Source organism: Pithys albifrons, chromosome 21, assembly GCF_047495875.1.
Source record: "Pithys albifrons albifrons isolate INPA30051 chromosome 21, PitAlb_v1, whole genome shotgun sequence".
Lineage (NCBI taxonomy): Eukaryota > Metazoa > Chordata > Aves > Passeriformes > Thamnophilidae > Pithys > Pithys albifrons.
In genome coordinates this window covers 1,123,598-1,141,013 of record NC_092478.1, presented here as the reverse complement: position 1 = coordinate 1,141,013, position 17,416 = coordinate 1,123,598, and the positions used below count along the sequence as shown (strand labels likewise).

The 17,416-nt window shown below is 45.3% G+C and overlaps 1 long non-coding RNA gene across 2 annotated transcripts; it reads left to right on the top strand.

Annotated features, from left to right (window-relative positions):
- Positions 1-637: 637 nt before the first annotated feature.
- On the top strand, positions 638-9,323 carry LOC139681623 (uncharacterized). Of its 2 annotated transcripts, XR_011699541.1 has the most exons (5): positions 638-932; positions 1,059-1,150; positions 2,080-2,161; positions 4,027-7,846; positions 8,713-9,323. It is a non-coding gene; the product is annotated as an uncharacterized lncRNA (long non-coding RNA). The 2 variants fall into 2 exon arrangements; XR_011699540.1 differs by having other exon boundaries at positions 4,027-9,323.
- The last annotated feature ends 8,093 nt before the right edge of the window (positions 9,324-17,416 follow it).

Sequence of the window (17,416 nt, the reverse complement as noted above, 5' to 3'; positions counted from 1 at the left end):
TGGGTGTGAGGGGTTCAGTGTGAGGGGCTCGGTGTGAGGGGGGTTCGGTGTGAGGGGGGCTCTGGGTGTGAGGGGTTCAGTGTGAGGGGCTCGGTGTGAGGGGGATCTGGGGGTGTGAGGGGGGCTCTGGGTGTGAGGGGGGCTCTGGGTGTGAGGGGGATCTGGGGGTGTGAGGGGGGCTCGGTGTGAGGGGGATCTGGGGGTGTGAGGAAGGCTCTGGGTGTGAGGGAGGCTCTGAGTGTGAGGGAGGCTCTGAGTGTGAGGGGGGTTCGGTGTGAGGGGGATCGGTGTGAGGGGATCTGGGGGTGTGAGGGGGCTCAGTGTGAGGGGTTCAGTGTAAGTTGGCTCTGGGGGTGTGAGGGGGATCGGTGTGAGGGGAATCTGGGGCTGTGAAGGGGCTCTGGGTGTGAGGGGGTTCGTTGTGAGGGGTTCGGTGTAAGTCGGCTCTGGGGGTGTGAGGGGGCTCTGGGTGTGAGGGGTTTGGTGTGAGGGGGGCTCTGGGGAGGTGTGAGGGGGCTCAGCAGGGCTGTGGGGGGCAACAGGCCTGAGCAGTAATGGGGGAACTGAGCAAAGGTGTGGGGCAGCTTGGCTGGGGGCTCTGGGAGGGGGCAGAGAGAAGGGGGCTTGGCGATGGGGCTGAACACAGGTGGGGAGACCCAGGGCAAGTGGGAGGTTTTTGGGGGCAGGTGTGGCAGAGGAGGGTGGATTTGGGGCAGGCTGGCTGGGGTGAGGCTCAGCTACAGGCAGTGCCAGTCCCAGGAGGTGGCAGGTGCCAAGTCCTGTGCAACTGCCCTCACCAATGGGTGCATTTCAGCATGCCCTTGGCCAAACTGTATTTGGTTTATGGCCACAAGAGAAAAAAAAAATCTCATGGGCTGAGCACGTGGCCTCCCAAACTGTAGTCTTGGCTCTCAGTCTTGCTGTTGAACTTGGTAGGTTGTTGAGCCTTTGTGTGCTTTGGTATCTCCATCTCTGAAGCAGAGATAACAGTTGGCTTCATGCAGGGATTAATTATCGCATCTTGTAGTCACGTATTTGTTTATTTGTTTTTACTATAGATTACAGCTGCAGGAATTCTAAACAGTCCACTTCTCCTTGTCTTGGTGTTTGAGCTCATTGTGCTCTGGTCTGAACAGAGGAAATCACTGAGGTCAGTCTCCCTTGTGTTTACAGTTGCTTTCCCTTTCAGAAGTCTGGGGGCAAGGAATCAAAAATAACAATTTGTACTGACATCCTGATAATAAATTAATAGAAACAGTTACATAAGACACAAAGTTTGTCAAAGGTGTGTTTGTAGGGATGGTTTCTGCTTTTGAATTCAGCATTGTACTGAAGGGACAGTGCATTTGGTACCCACAGTATGAATAATACAATTCTGTAAATCCAGGATTGCTGCTACTGCTGAAATAAAACAAGTGAAACAAACTTCCTTCCTATTTTCCCATAATCTAACAGGTATTTTGTATCATAACCTGTTGTATCCAGCAGGTGTCCAGGGTGATGCTGGACACTATTTATGTAAGCTTGGCATTTACTTTTAGACTAGCAGAGCTGCTGGGAACTGGAATGGGGGAAACCTGAGGAAAGGTGACAACAGAGGTTGGCTGTAACCACTGTGGACACCTCCAGAGTTTTGGGAACTTGTCACACAGTGGGCTGATCCTTTGCCTTTTCAAATCCCGATAGGAAAAGTCAGACAAATGTGGATCACTTTAAACACATGTAGTTGTAGGTACTGGGAGAGGCAAACTAAAGGTTTATCTGATTATCTCAACCTCCAAGTTGGCAGCTATGGCAGGAAACTTGGTTTCATTCATCTGCCAAAGATATTTGTAGTGTATCATTTGACAAGTTTAAAGGCATTTTTGTAATTACAGAAAAATAAAACCATTCACTTTCTGAAACTACAGTTTCTGTCTTCAAAAATAATATGGGTTTGGAGACATGCTTGTGGGGAAATCAGGGACATGCTTGAAAGGTAAATATTTTTATTTTGAAATGTTAAAACAATGGTGTTTAATGTAAATCCATTCAGCATGGCCTATCAATATAAATATGATTCTGTACTTACTTTGTCAGATTCGTGGGTTTCATTTGCTTTTGGAGGTGGGAGAACAAAGTGGAGCAGCAGGAGGGAGTGACCCGCCCGTGGGGTCATAAGGTAGGACTAAAAATTGGGTTCTTCTGAATCTTGATCTTGTCCTTCTTCCTGCAGACAAATTGCCTTTCAAGCTCATGAGTTAAGGGAGTTATTGAGGTCCATGGAGCTAACCCAGCAAATGCCAGCAGAGAGCTGGGCCTCACCCTTTGTGTCACACACATAAAAGATAATGAGAGCTCTAGGTAAAAATCCTTAGGGTCTAACAGTGGCTGCACAAAAATGTGGATAATGCTTTAGCATTAACAGTCAAGTGTTCTACTTAAAATACCATATCTGCATGTTATGTATATTCAGTGACCACATCAGAAATAAAGTGTCATCTGTGAACAGTTTAGGAAAAGTCCTCAGAAATTCTGAAGGAACAGCCAGTATGAAAACTGTGTTTATTGTCATCAGCTGAACTAAACAGCACACTTAACTTTCCTAGGCATGTTCTTGCTGCCTTCTCAGATGACCATAGCAGGCATCTAGAAAGTTAGTTTAGCTTTGTTTGCTGATTTCTTGATGCAAATTTAGTCCATTTAAAGAAGAACTAAATAGGTTTCTGTGTGCCTGCACCTGGGATTTGCTCCAGTCTATCTATCAGATAGCAATACCCAAAGTTAATTCCATCTGGAGGAGGTGCCAGAACATCAATAAATAAATATTACAAATTGCCTAGCGGTTCAGCTGACAGGCAGAACTGGTTTCAACACACTGTTCCCAATGTGCTGCTGCAGAGCTGGGCCTGGGGTACACCTGTATGACACTGCAGCATGGGCAGGATCTGTAGGAGCATCAGCACTCCATAATGGTGCAGGAGAGGAAGTAGAGAACAATACTGTGTCCAAAGGAAACTGTGGCAAGAATTTATTCGAGGCACGTTGTAATTACTCAGGCTGGGAGTTTGGCCAGGACATTGGGGTTAACACCCCTACTCTTTTAGAGGTGTCATAGTTTATTTTCTTTAATGACTCTGAGTGAAGCTTGGCTTTCTGTCTCAGCAAAATGACACCAACTCTGAGCAGTGTCAACTTCTCACAGCGACACGAGCTGGCTCAGAACTGGCTCAGAGTAGTGATGTGGCCCAGTACAGTAATCATTGCTTTATAAATACTTGCAGTAGATAAGAAAGATAAGAGTGTGATTAGGGCACTGGTTCAGCTGCTGTGATCACAGCCATGCCTTCCTCAGCCTCCAGTCCACACGCTGCTTCATTCTGACCATTTTTAAGGAAAGGATTTTAAATTTTAGAATAAATCATAGAACTTAAAGCAAAGATACTTGGTTATTAATTACAGAGCAGTTATGAACAGCAGTTGTCAATGCTTTCTTTTTTTTAGGAAATTTGTTGTCATACAAGCAGACAATTTAGCCAAATTAGGGAGTTCTTTTGATTCTTTCATGGCACTGAGATTTTTTTTTAAAAGTATTCTGTGTGTGTGTGATGTACCAGTTCAGAAACTAACTTTCAGCTTGTTCTCTGCTCACAAAGATAAGCACTGGTCTTTTACTGTGTGAGTAGTTGTGCAATGCACAAGTGAGGAATTGTTTAGCTTTTACCAGCTCATGAAACCTGCCATCATTCCTATAGTGCAGTTTGGGCCATTATTATGGGTTATGAGGTTATACAGGAAAAACATGTTCCAGAGAAAGGCTGGTCAAAATAAACGAGGTAGAGTCTTCCAGATTGTTGCAATCTGGCTTTGTATCAATGAAGTAAACACTTGGGTACATCCACTGGGATGAAGATGCCATGTCAGAGTATCCCTCTGACAGTTTGTGTTGTAATGGCAAAAATGAAGCAATACTGATGTTATTACGTAACTGCTTTGTATTGTCTGACAACAATAATAATATTTCACTCTTCTCTTACCTTTTATTAGATAAACAAACGTGCTCCTTGCTGGGCACTGCTGATTGACCCATGAGTCAAGGCTTTAGCTATTCACAAATGGGGAAACGATGGCACAAGAGGAACAGTGGCACAAGAAGAACATGCCAAGATCATGTGGAAGATCAGTTTCAGAGACATAAACAAAATCTCAGCCTTTTGACTGTTCCTCAACTCTTTGGGCAACCAGTCAAAAGTGGAAAAGTGGCTTGCAGTGTGACTCAGTAGCTTTTCCTTCCTCAGCCCCTGCCATGCTGGGCAATTACAAATAAATGCCAGTAGGTCATTTTCAACTGAGTCAAACAGGTTTCCAAGGGACTTCAGGTAGGATGTCTTCTGCTGGTGAAGGCTCTTTGATGAATCTTTGCAATGGTTTTCTTTGGAATATTTTCAGAATTTCAGAACTAACTGCTTTTCCAGGCCATGACAACTGAGTATAAGGAAGGTCTATTCAGGTATCTTGGATCTATTCCCAACAGCAGGGCTGAAGGGGGTTTTACTCTGGCATTGGTTCAGAATGCCTGGAATGGGCACAAGGGTCAGTATTGTGGAGGCCCTTACCTTGAAGAGTGAGTGATGGAAAGAAGCAGCACAGGAAAGGTTTGTGCCTTGGCTCTGGTCCTTGGATGGATGGGTAAGAAGAGGCCTTTGGCAGAGAAGGGTGAAAGGTGACTAATAATGTGAAACTGGGAGGAAGCTCATTACAATTATGCAATCTGCTGGTGGCTTTCTTTCTCTGAGAGAAGACACCTTTTGTTAGTTGTCCCCTGGCATTTGCTGTTCATGCTGTCTTCAGAAGTTTAAAACAATTATTTATTTCTCTGCTTGACTTAGGAAGCTTAATTGAGCTTTGCAGCAATGAAAACACAACAGCACCTTGTTTCTTTGTTCTCTGCAGGATTTCTTTTAGATTTATTTTGCCTCTTCCCTTTACTATTGTTTTTTTTCTCACTGTCCAGTAGTTTAGCCAAGATGATGAAACATTTTTCTGCTGTCATGCACTCAGTCCCCATATCTCACGTGTTCCATGGTTTTCTGTGTCCTTCTTGTCACACTTCCAAAGCTTCCATGGAGAATTTTCCTGGGGCACTTCAGGAGGTTGCTGATGTGTGGTCTAATCCTTCTCCACAGGTTCCCCCCCACAGCAGAGCCAGCAGAAGAGAGTTTGTTCTGTGCCTGACCCTGCTGGGTTAGGGCTGGATGTCTCAGCTCAAACCAACCCTAACAGGGCTGGGCCTGCACTGGTCTTTGTCCTGGACTGGCTGGTGTACAGGTGTGTATTTGCACCTGCTCCCCCTGGTACAGGGCTGTGGCCTCTGGAAAAGCAGTTTGCTGGGATTGATGATTGGAACTGCTGACCAGGAGTGGATTCCATATTAGCACAATGGCTTTTCAAGTGCTCTGCAATGAACAGCTCCACTGCTGACCCCATCTGGATCTTGATCTCCTGTTTTATGGCTTTTATAGCTAAACCAACATTTTGCATTGTTGTAAACATGCTCCCAGGAACTGATTCTTGTTATGGTCTGTAAAATAGTTGTAAAAATGTAGCCTTGCTCTTCAGCAATTCTGCAGTCACCTATCTCTGAGACATTGTATTTCACCCTTGAATAAGATTCTAGACCAGAAAAGAGTTAGACTGCATACAGATTAACAAATCTGTTGCTGGTATCTCTGGCTACTGCAGCATGACTCACCCATCAGTGCCTGTCAGTGTCTGGCATGACCTCACTGAACGCTTCAACATCTCATGTGTGAAGGCAGGTTGTAAAATCCAGTGTGGGAATCCTAAATAAGTGGAGAATGAAGTTCTGAGACTGTGATAATGCATACATCATAAACATCCCCCTAGAAATCAATTATGCTCTCACCAAAAATATTTGTACACATTTCTGAGGATCTCTTGATGCTAAGTCTGCCTTTCCCTGCTCCTATTTAAAAAAAAACCACCTGTAACTGTTCAAGACAGCAATAAAAATTAATGTTGGAGGGAAAATTTAAGAGTGAATGGGACAGGTCAGGGAGGAGATGCTCTTGTTGTTTGCAAGGGCAAGCAAGAGCTGATGTTTCCTTTTTATTCATCGTTTTCTACAGGTCTTTGCTCTTTTTTCTCTTATATTAGTACATGGGGCATCTGTTATGCTGGTTGAGGAAGACAGATGAGCAAACAGCAACAGGGGCTGTAATGAAGGGAGTGTATGGGTGAATTAGCTTGTGATGCCTTAAATGTGGCTTAGATGTGTAGTGTGATGATGAGACAAAAAGTGGGAGGCAACAGAAGTTTAGAAATCAGATGGTTCTCTTCAGCTGGTGCTTGCTGAGTAAACCTGAAGCCTGTGCCTCCTTCCCCTGGGCTGTCACACACTGGCAGATACAAGCAGTGCTGCTCACTCTGAAGTGAGCCAGCTGCTGGCAATGTAACTGTAGAGCCCAACACCTACAAACAGCAGAAGCTCGTCCACTCACCTGCTACCGAGGGAATTTTAGTCTTTAAAATCATGAGCCTGGCTTTGTCCCACAGGTCTCTGCTGCCACTGGCCTGCTGGCTGGAAGGGAAATCCCTGGTTGCTGCTCTGCTTGCTGTCCTTGGGATACGTGAATGGCTGTTCTGTTTTGCCGTAGGTGATTTCTGTATATCGCACGTTGTGTGTGTCAGTCTGGCAGCTTTGTCTGTAAGCAGTAACTGTTACTGTCTCTTGGTTTCCCAAACCCACCGTCCTCAGAGCTGCAGCTCTTCACTGATTCCCCACTCCTGCTTTGTCACAAAGGGTCAGTAACTTTGCAGAAGTCACTGCATCCCCTGCTGTGCTTGGGATCACCCCAACACCTGTCTGAATGTAGGTAAGTCCCTCCTGCAGACTTGCTTTTCCTACCTAGACTCTTACCTGGCAAGTTTGTTCTCTTACCTTTGCCTTAGGTAGATGGTAGTCTGACTTCTGCATTCCTTAATACTTTTTTCTTGAGATTGGGAACATGGATTATTATTATTATTATTTTGGAGTGGAGGAAGATGGTGAAGATCCAGTTCTGAGTGTATTCATTTTATGTTCTGGGCCTTCTTTAAGGAAGGTAGAGAAGGTCGTAGAATCAAGGCATATGTGTGATTTGTAAGGAGAAAATATGCAACCTTATGCCTTTTTATCCATGATTCCTTACGATGGAGATCAGCCAGACACTATTTGCTTAACTGTTTTATAAATCCAGGGTGAAATAAATCAATGGCTCTGCCTGATTTCCAGTACTGAGCACTGTGCACAAACACACAAAATACATCTGGTTCTAGAAATTATTGTCTCTGTTCTTTGCACAGAGACCAAGGCCTAGGTGATGTTTTGAGACTGAGTATGCCTTCCCTGGATGGCCTGAGGGATGCACATCATGATATACTGGGGTGAAAGAGATGGAAGCCCCACGTGCTGTCCATGCTGCATTCAGCTACGGGGGCGTTGGCTGGAACGACTGATCCAGCACTTGAAGTCCTATTCCTTGATTTACATCTTGAATTTTAGTATCTCAGCAGACCTCCTTTCACATACTAAGGCACACCTCGGTTTCTGGTAGAATCGTGCTCTCACGTCAAGCTCAAGCCTCAGTGCTGCTCCGAGCTCAGCTGGAAACGGAGGGACACCATTTGTGACAGAATATCCTGAGTCACCGATTCCCAGCTGGCTTGTGCGCCGCAGTTCCATCTCTCCCTTTCCGACTGCACTCCCTAGAGGAGACTGGGAACAACTGCAGCCGTCAGCTCCGGCGTGGTGTGTGCGCTTGTCGGGATCCACAATTGGTGCACAACCCCTGACTACGTCTGTGGGGTGAGCTGCCTCTGATTTGTTACTGTAAGCCGGGTGTTTCCACACCGGAAAATAGAACAGGTGTAGGAATATTTAAAAAAATCCATTTCTTTACATTTACTAGTAAAGTATCTGCATTGAGGAGGTTGGTGATAGGATGTCTTCATTAAATAATTGGTGAAGACAAGTGATGATTCCAGTAATGCTCTCACAGTAAGATAAATTGTGTGAAAGGGGTTGAAAACTGAGAATCTAGAGAGGTAATGAAAGGTGAAGTAGTTACTTCCTACACTGGCAAAGCTCTGCTAGCAGGATCATGGATCTACTATGCAGGAACCAACAGGTTATCTGTCAGACACTCTGGTCATGCTGTTTGTTGTCCTGCTTGTGCAGCATCCCAAAGAAAGGCTGTTGAAGCTCAGCAGAGAAATAATGCAACATGTTGCTTTGTTATTTCATCTGACTAAAATGTTTTCACTATGTAATGCCCAATGCCAGTCTTGTGCATGGCTCTGAAACACAAAGCACTTCATTGAGCTTTTTGATCCAACAGGTCTTGACATATTGCTGCTGGACATGTCTCTGTGTCTGATCTGAACTGCAACAGTTCCATTCTGTCCTGCTAAAATAACAACATATTAAACAATACCTTCTGTCCGTGCTGTTTCCACATATTGACTAAAAAGTTACATTCTTACTAAGCTAGTTTTAATTTATGTGTCATAAAATATTAGTTAATGGTCAGCTGATTTCCCTGGCATGAAGATTGTAAAGTATATAACACAGATTGATGCTTGCCTGGGATCAAATGTGTTAAAGCAGCTCTTTCTGCTGAAACACCCTGAAATACAGAGGTGCCCTGCAAATCAAACCTCTGTTTGCAGCAGGTCACTTGTGTTCACCTGGGACAGTCCATGCTGTTAGCAGGCACTGATCTGCTGTGGAGGAGATATGTGGCTTGTGCTGACTCAGGAAAGCAGGTGCAAGTTGCATCAGTGAAGTAAGGAGTGGCTCACCTTAGAAGCAGGATGTAGGTTTTGGTGTAAGAACTGTTAAAGAACCACCTTTAGAATAAAGTTGGGGAAAAATACCTATGAAAGAGATTTTGAAGTCTGATTTGATAAAATTCTGGTTCTTCTTGTTGGACCAGAGGCTTGTTCCCAATGGGGTAGGTGCACAACTGTTAATACCACTACCTGAAAGGTCTTGGGAAAACACACACTGTACCTGCAGACAGCAGCAGTCCTGAGGGGTGTTTTCTGGGGAGGGTTGGCTGACAGCTGTTCAAAACCTTTGATACAGTTACTCCCCTTGTTTCTCCTTTATAGATCTGATTCATCTGTCCTAAATACACCAATTTCAGTATTTTCTTTTCTCTCCTCACATTTGCCTTGTATTTCATATCCTTCAAGCTTCTTTTTGTATCTCTGGGCTTAATTCTGTTAAATCCAGTTGCTTTTGCTTCTACTCGGCCTGTGCTTTTCACCTGCTACAGAACCCCAGCAAACTTGGCAGCCAACCCTTGGGCACTCCAGAGAAAACAACTGTCTAGACCAGGCACCTTCTGCCTGATGCCCTGGATGTACCCCAGAACTCCCAGACATAACTCTGTATTCAGAACGTGTTGCTGTGCAAGTGGTTCCTTTCTGCTCTTCCTTCTACCCCTGCAGAGTTATGTGCACCTGACCTCTCTGCAGGCACCAGCCTAACCTTTATCACTCTTTTACAGAGGTCTGATGCAAAGGAAGGTTGATAAAAACTTGTCCGGTTTCTTTGTGAACTCATAATTCATAATTAGTGCTCATAATTATCACCTGCCTCCTCCTAGGGAGTAAGGGAGCCCACAGAATAAACAGCACCTTCTGCAGACCTGGAGATAGTGCAGACTGGAGGCCAGCACTGCAAAGGCCTTGCAGAGCCTGTTGTGTCCAGCAGAATTCAGGAAGGTGTGTTAGTCTCTGAAAGGAAGAGAAATCAAATCCTGATGTGGAGTCCTATGGCATGGGCAGAGCAGAGAAGCCTTAATGCCAAGTCACAAGCCATTCCAGTTAGAGCCCCTGTTGCCCTGGGCAAACACAGAGCCTGTCAGCATCCTGTGGCTTTCCTACAGAGATGGGACCAAAATAGCTCCACAACCTTACAATGCAGCTAAAAATAGCTTGCAGGACAGCTTTTTTCTCAAAGGTAGTGGTGACATCAGGGGGAGGGCACTCTTGCTGCTCTTCAGTACAGGTAGAATTGGGTAAACAGAGTGGGGACAGCAGCAGTTTAATTAGCTAAGCAGCCTAGAGGAGAGGGTTGATAAGGGGTGGGAGGCAGAGTGAAGCATCAAAGGCGTGGGCAGGCCTGCTGCCACTGGCCAGGTTAGTGTGCTTATACACAAACAGCTTCTCCCTGGTGCTTTGTTCCCGTGATGTTTAAGAGTTATCAGTCTGTTCCCGTCTCCTTGTGGTCCGTGTCAGGATGTGTCACTGGGCTGGCCAGCGCAGCGTGTTTCTTGCTCCTCATTTCCAGACAGTGAACACAGCCCATGACATCACCTCTGGCCAGCGGCGGATCAGAGGCCAGGCCATGGCAACATCAAGAGTGTTTTGCTGTAGCCATTCAACCAGAGAGTTGATCTTTTACAGTGCAATTTGCATGTGGAGAAACCTGGATGGCCCTTCGCTCTGGGGGGATTTCAGTATTTGTTCTTGGGCCAAAAACAGACTGGGTTTGTGGGGTTGAACTGTCTGTTTTTGTAGAGCATTGCATTTTACCAAAGGAGCAAAGCTGCTCACCATGATCCTCAGAGTTTTAGTCTGTGTTGTGTATACTAAGTCTGGCCATGGAGATGAGTCTCAGCCAAGTCTGGAAGTTAAGTGCCTGATTTGGAACATTACAGGAGTCTGATGTAGGTTATGTGAGGTTTGCTGTGCCTGCAGCCCCTGTGCTGCTGAGGTAGGTGTACTGCAGCAGGCTGTGCTAGCAGGAATTGCCTTTGTGCTGCAGGTTTCGTGCCTGTGCTTTTATGGTGCTGAAAGAGGGGAAGGAGGCAACAAAAATGTGAAAAATCGAGGCCAGGTCATTACTGTCAGATGAGGACAGAGTCCTGCAGCCAGTCAGATGTGACAAGATGCACTTGCTGATGCTGCTCCCAGGAAGCCTGAGAGAAATGTGACTGAGTGATCGCAGCGCGCATGTGCCTTTGGAGAGGGAGGCTGGCTGTGAGCTCTTGCAATGCTTTTCTCTGCCCAGCAACATCATTGCTTCTATTCCTTGTGTTCTGCTTAAGCAGCTGTTCTGCATTTATGATCCAATTATTCTTCACACAGGGCCGTTTTCACACTGAGCACCTTCCCTGTCACAGCAGTTATCAGAGGTGAAGGGCTGAGGACCTCAGGTTTGCTGTGAGGGCAAAAGCACTGTAGTGACAGTTCTCTTAAACCAGCATGAGAGCCTTGTAGGACCAGCCCCTGTCCCCACCTATGTAAAATGGCTCCTGTTGCCTCAAAAGAGGGAGACTTCATCCAAGTGCATCTCCATATTGACAAGTATAGAGAGAATTATGTGCATCATCAGCTTGCTAAGGATTTCATTTGATGTGCAGCCACATCCCTGGTTGTGTGCTACTCTAGTGCATTTAGAAGCTACAGGCCATGTTGATTTTAGACTGGAGTTAGAATAGGTTATAGGTAAAATCGACTCAATACCACCACCATGACCATTTAGCACAGTCATTCTGAGCACTGCAATACAGCTCTCACCACAGCCTGCTCCTTCCCTCGGTGAGAGCTGCTCCCTGGTCTGCCTTGACCAGCTTGTAAATGTAGCTCATCAGCCTCTGCTTCTTTGCAAATGAGCTGCGTAGGTAATAGGAGGAGGAGGCACCCGCCGCAGCCTGCCCATCTCAGCTAGCCATAAAGGATCCGTGCTCCTTAGGCTGCCTGAAGTTATTTGCCACGTGAATCGTGTGGGCATAAAACTTTGCTGTTTCCGTAAATGCTCTGCCTCTTGCAACAGGAGGTCATTTCCCAGTGGGGAAAAACAGGCTGTGGATGTGGTAGGCACCCAGCTTGTCATTTGGATAAAATCCAGAGCCGATTAGTTTGGGCGCAGCCCTGTGCTAACCCAGGCAGAATGCACCCGGACTGGCTCCCGTCGCGATAGTGCCGATCTCCCCACACTGCTGTGCGCGGCCCCCAGGTCAGCGTGAGCACCGGCCCCTGTCCCTGCCTGCACTGACATGCCCCAGGGAACCAGAATGTGCACCCAGTGCTACCTGCCCACGTCTTGACTGGTATCAACACTCCCAAAGCAAACAGTGACTTGGCTGTCTGCACTGACTCAGCTGTGCAGTAAGTCCACAGGCAAAGAACAGCCTTCCATGGCAGATACTGAGGCATTTTAGAAGAACTTCATTCTGTCCTAGGAAGTGCACTGAAATGAGCAACACTGCATTGGGCAAGAAAACCTACCCAGGAGCCATTAATCTCTCAACATCTGTAGCCCTGCGGTTGTAAGCACTGGGGAGGGTCTTCCCCTGCCTGAAATTACTAGCTGGGAACTGGGAATTTAAAGGAATCTGGGCTATCTTTAGGAAGCAAGGACTTACTCTTTGCCTCCTCTCAGGAAGCAAGGTCCTTCATTACAGCCTGTCATGGCAAGGGGCTTGTAGATAAGGAAGAAGGGCAGGAAACCTGCTGGGCTTTGCTTCTTTAGCAACTCTAAATATTTTCTGTAGTCTTAGCACTGTGAGTCAGCATTTCTAGAGGCTTTCCTTGTTTATAGCAGCAATCAGGGAGATGGTACAAGGTAGGTGGGGTGTGGAGGTACATGCGTGTCTAAAATGAGAAACCCTTTGCCCAGGCACAAGTGGGGAAGTTACCAACTGTATTTCCAATATGTGACTAATGGGAAGCAAAGGACTTGGATACCCTGAACAGTAACTGCAGTGGAGCCATTTGCAGGGTTAGGAACTTCCTAGTGTGAGTAAGGGAATTGGAACTTCACAAAGCTGTGTATATGGTGTTGTCATAGTGAGGACACTGCAAATATTTGGGATTATCAGTATGGTGAGATAAAGGTAACACTTTCTGTCTCAAGTGGTTATGGACTCGTTTTGCATTGGCCTGGCCAGATGGGCTGTGGGGCAGGAGGACGCCCTAAGAATGTTCAGGTTACAGACCAAACACTGAGGCTTCCACTGAGAGCCCAAACCTGTGCTGGAATAAAGAACATCAGTCATGGGGTATCTTCTGTCATCACATGCAAGCTTTTCCCCTTTGCCTGGCTGGTCAGCCTGGCTGGATCTCATGGCAAAGGGAGGTGACACCAAAACCAGTACATATTTTAGATCTGCAGCCTCACTTCTGCAAAGGTATTTATTTTGAAAATTCTAGTTTCCATAGTGATGTAGCACTGTTCTCTCTCATCTTTCTCCTATTACTCCAATCTTTGCAGCCATTAGATAAATTATCAGAGAGGCAAACCTTAGCATTTTTTTATCTTAAGTGATTTTGTATATGTTGGTTCCTTAGTGAATCAGAGGCATTTAGTCAAGGATTGACTCACATCCTTTCTTGGGGCTGACATGAGGTCTATTGCAATGCAAAGATGATAATGAAGAATGAATATTATTAATTGGACTTGGTGAATGAATTCCTAGGCTACTTCCCTGTAGAGTGAGGAACTTATATCTAGAATTCTGGTTCAATTCTAGATGAGTTGTTTATGTTATGTCTTCAGATTTCACTTGTGTTTCACTATAGCTTCACTAAGATGTTTTTGTCTCATACACGTAGTAAATAAACTCTTTTGTAAGGGTTGCACTGCTGTTAAGCTGCTGTTCTCCACCCTAGAGGTGACTTTTGGACACAGTTCCCCTTCCCATTTTTAACAGAGCCAGGGCTCATGGCTCATTCTTTCATTCTTCTTTTCAATATTTAGAAAAAACAAGCAGTTAAGAAAATAAGGCAAGATCTTTTTTATTGGTGGTTTTTGTTTGTTTATTTGTGTTGTTAGGGTTTTTGTTTTTGTTTCCTGTTGCATCTTGTCTTTCCTGGTCAAGGAACTACTAGTCTTGCCAGAATAGTTATGCAGGTTGGAATGTAAAAATCCCAGACTTAACCCTGCAGCAATAATAGCATGCAAAAGGCAAAGATGTGGAGATGATTTATTCTGGTGGTGTAGTTTGCCTTTTAAGGAGATGGTTTAGTGAATTCTTGTGCCTATATGAACTGTATCTCTACCTGGGGAGCTCTGCCAGAATAGCTGTTCCACAAACCCTTTGCTGTGAACAACAGCCTTTGTCCTGGAATTCAGGCCTCATGAGCAGGTGAGCAGTGAGGTACAGAAACTGTGTGGGAGAACGAGAGTGGCACTGAGGACCAGATTCCAAGGTAAGGGAGTTGGGCTGCACACCAGGTGAGGATTAGCCTTTGACTTCTGCACTGTCATCACTTAGGAACAAAACCCCCAGAATTATATAAATTGGAGCACAGATCCAGTAAGTTGAGGATCCAGGAATGTAGATGTTAACAGGCATCTGCTGCACAGTGCAGTGCCCATTGCTTGCCCTGCCAGTCACACCTGGTCTCTGGTGCCTCATGTTTTCCTCCCCAACCAGAGCCTCAGCTGTATCGTTAGTATTGAGTTTGGGGGAGGAGATGATTCTAAAGAAGTTCTTCTGCCTGCTTCTGTTTGAGCTCCCCAGGGCCTGGATACCTGGCAGAAACAGCCTTCTAAATCCCAAGAGGTAAAGGCTCACCTGTGCTCCAAGGACTAGTAATCCTTACAAAATCTCTCTTTTAGATGTCAAATATTTACTTTGAGCTGAATAATGCTCATTCATTGAGAAAACTAATAATACTTTGCTCTTCACAATGTGGCCTATCAGTGAATCCCATATATATTTTATGCAAAGCATTTAAAAGTGGTTGCTTTTCTTTTCATTTACCTTTTCCCCCCTTCTTAGTGTTCTTGCATTCCTATGTCTTGAGATAAGGTGAACAAAAGTTCTCCAACTGGTATCTCTAGGCTATGAATTCTGTAATACCTTCACTGTGGACTTTCTGATTCAGTCCCTCAGAGGTGAATGTCTTTTCAAACTTCCTTCAGACAAGAGCTCTTCTCAATCCATCATCTTGTAGTCAACCATCATGGCCCTGTGTCACACAATGAAACAGCAGTCGCAGGAATAACACAATAATAACCCCTCTGGACTTCAGTTGTCTGCTGGGTATTGTGAGGTTGGAGACCCTGAGAGCAAACACGAGCAGTGGAGTCCTCGTGTGCCAGATGCAGACATACCCAACACGCATTGGAAAACTGATAATTAATGAAAATCTCTGTTTCAAAATAACTGCTTGGTATCCAAATGGAATGAGAATGAAATGTGACTAGGGGCCTTGTGACTCTTGTGTTGTATAACAAGATAAAAAGTGCTTGGGATTTGTGGATTGAGCTGTTTCTCATTTGTCTTCCAGAGGTCAAAGTCTACTGCAAGCAGTGACCGATACAATCCCCCGTGTAGGTCAGGCTGGACTGCTGTGCCTCAGGTTCTAACAGCACAGCAGTTTGTGCAAAAGCCCTTTGGAAGGTGCTTGTGTAGATTTCTCTGTGGTCCCTGTGGTGATCCTGGGAAACAAGAGGAGATCCAGGACTGTCTGAAAGCCCAGAGCCAGGCTTCTCTGAAACCCCAGAAAAGTAATGAGGAAAGGCTTGGCTCAGGCCATCCTGCTCGCTTGCCTCCCGTGCTGCTTCTTGTGTGTGCCCAAGGAGCTGCCTCCAGTTTATACAATTGCAGTCTAGTACACAATTCTTCATGCAGATATGGGCAGCAGATGTTACTCATGCCTGTGTGAACACTTCAGTGTCTTCACAACAGGGACGAGACTCAGATCCAGTGCTGTTAAACAATGGATGTACCCACCACAAGTCCCATTGATTACAGCCATTCTGTTACAGCTTGCTCAAAACACTTTGAGGGATGGTCACGCCATCCCTCTTCAGACACTCGAGGGGATTGACTCACAAATATGAAAATATGAGCAAAATAAAATTAGCTGCCTTAAGTGGCTGCAACCCCAGCTGTGTCCGCACTGCCCGATTCCCAGAAGGTCGTCCCTGCAGCCAGGCTGGCTGGGGAAGGCAACTCCTGGGCTGCTGTAGTGACAGCCCATTCTTCAGGGCGTTAGTGTTTGTCTGGCTCCTCTGTGAAACAGTTCAGGAAGCTTAACCAGAATAAAAATGTGCACTTTTTCATCTGAAGATTTGTTTTAGTTAATTTGGCAAATGGGCTCCGAGAAGCAGCAGCACTGCTGGGAGGGCAGGGCAGAGGGAGGGAGATGACCTTCCCTTTTGGGAGCAGCCATTACGTCAGTTTTGCTGCCTCACAAAACTATGGCCTACAGTTATTTTTGGTGCTGGACTGCCTTAATTTTCTGGAGAGTGAATGAAGGATTAACATGGGCTGCTTATGGCATTTGGAAACTAAATTTTTAGGGGAAAAAAATATAATTCAGCCTGTGCTCAGGTGGAAATGCTTAAATTGTTAAGAATGGGAAAGATGAGTGTCCATGGTATCCATTCCTACAAGTAGAGGTTAAATCCTTTTAATTGTTTGGGGGTTGCTGCTTGTTGAGACCTCTAACCCAATGTACTATCTAGCTGCTCTAGAGAGAGAATTCTTTAAAGGGACCAGCTTTGTACCTATAAATAATGTACACGGCAGAGTACAAAAATGGAGTCAGGGAGAGGCTCCTCCTCACCTGACCGTGATTGCAACAGCTCCGTGAGGACGGCTGTGGTCAGGCAGGAGCCTGCAAGGAGCACTCTTGCCCTGTCATCCATCTTGGCTGAACTGCTGCTGTGCTCCCAACACTTGAGTATCAACTGGCAAATCATGACTGTTGTACTGAAATACGTTCGATTTCAGCGGCCAAACGTGGCAAGGTTTGGAACAGTGTGGTTATAATCCTGCCTGGAACTAAAGTCTTCTTGAGTGCTTTGCTGGGTTGGATGGGTTGGAATATGGAGAATTTCACAAGTCTGAACTTCTGCTACAAATGAAAACATTGTGGCAAAAAAATGTAAATAAATGCCACACATACTTTGTATAAGAGCCCTTCCCAATATCTATAAATACAGAAATTTTGATGTTTTCCAATTTTTAAACAGGGGACAAATACAAGAAATATTACAAAGCATTTTTCTTTTCATGAATTAGTTTTATAGTTTCAGTTTTGACTTACCTGAAAACACTTAATGGAAATGAAATGTGGTGTCTTAAAGAGAATTGCCTTTGAAAGGAAATTATTTGTTCTTAAAGAATCACTTCAATAGCTTCTCAGTTTAACTGCATTTTAATATGAACACAAAACTCAGCACAGGTCAGACTCTCCAGGAAAACTTTCTCAGGATTCCTGTAGCAGTTGATTCATTCCTTGCTGCCTTCATTTTGGAGGTTTAAATGGCAGGTTCTCTGCAAAGCCATCCACTTCAAAGCTTCATAAAATAGAGCTTTGAATAAATTACTGAGCTAGAAATTATACTGGCTGTGCCCAGCTTTGTGCCTGGATGTGGGAATACTTGGCACTGGGTGTGGAATTC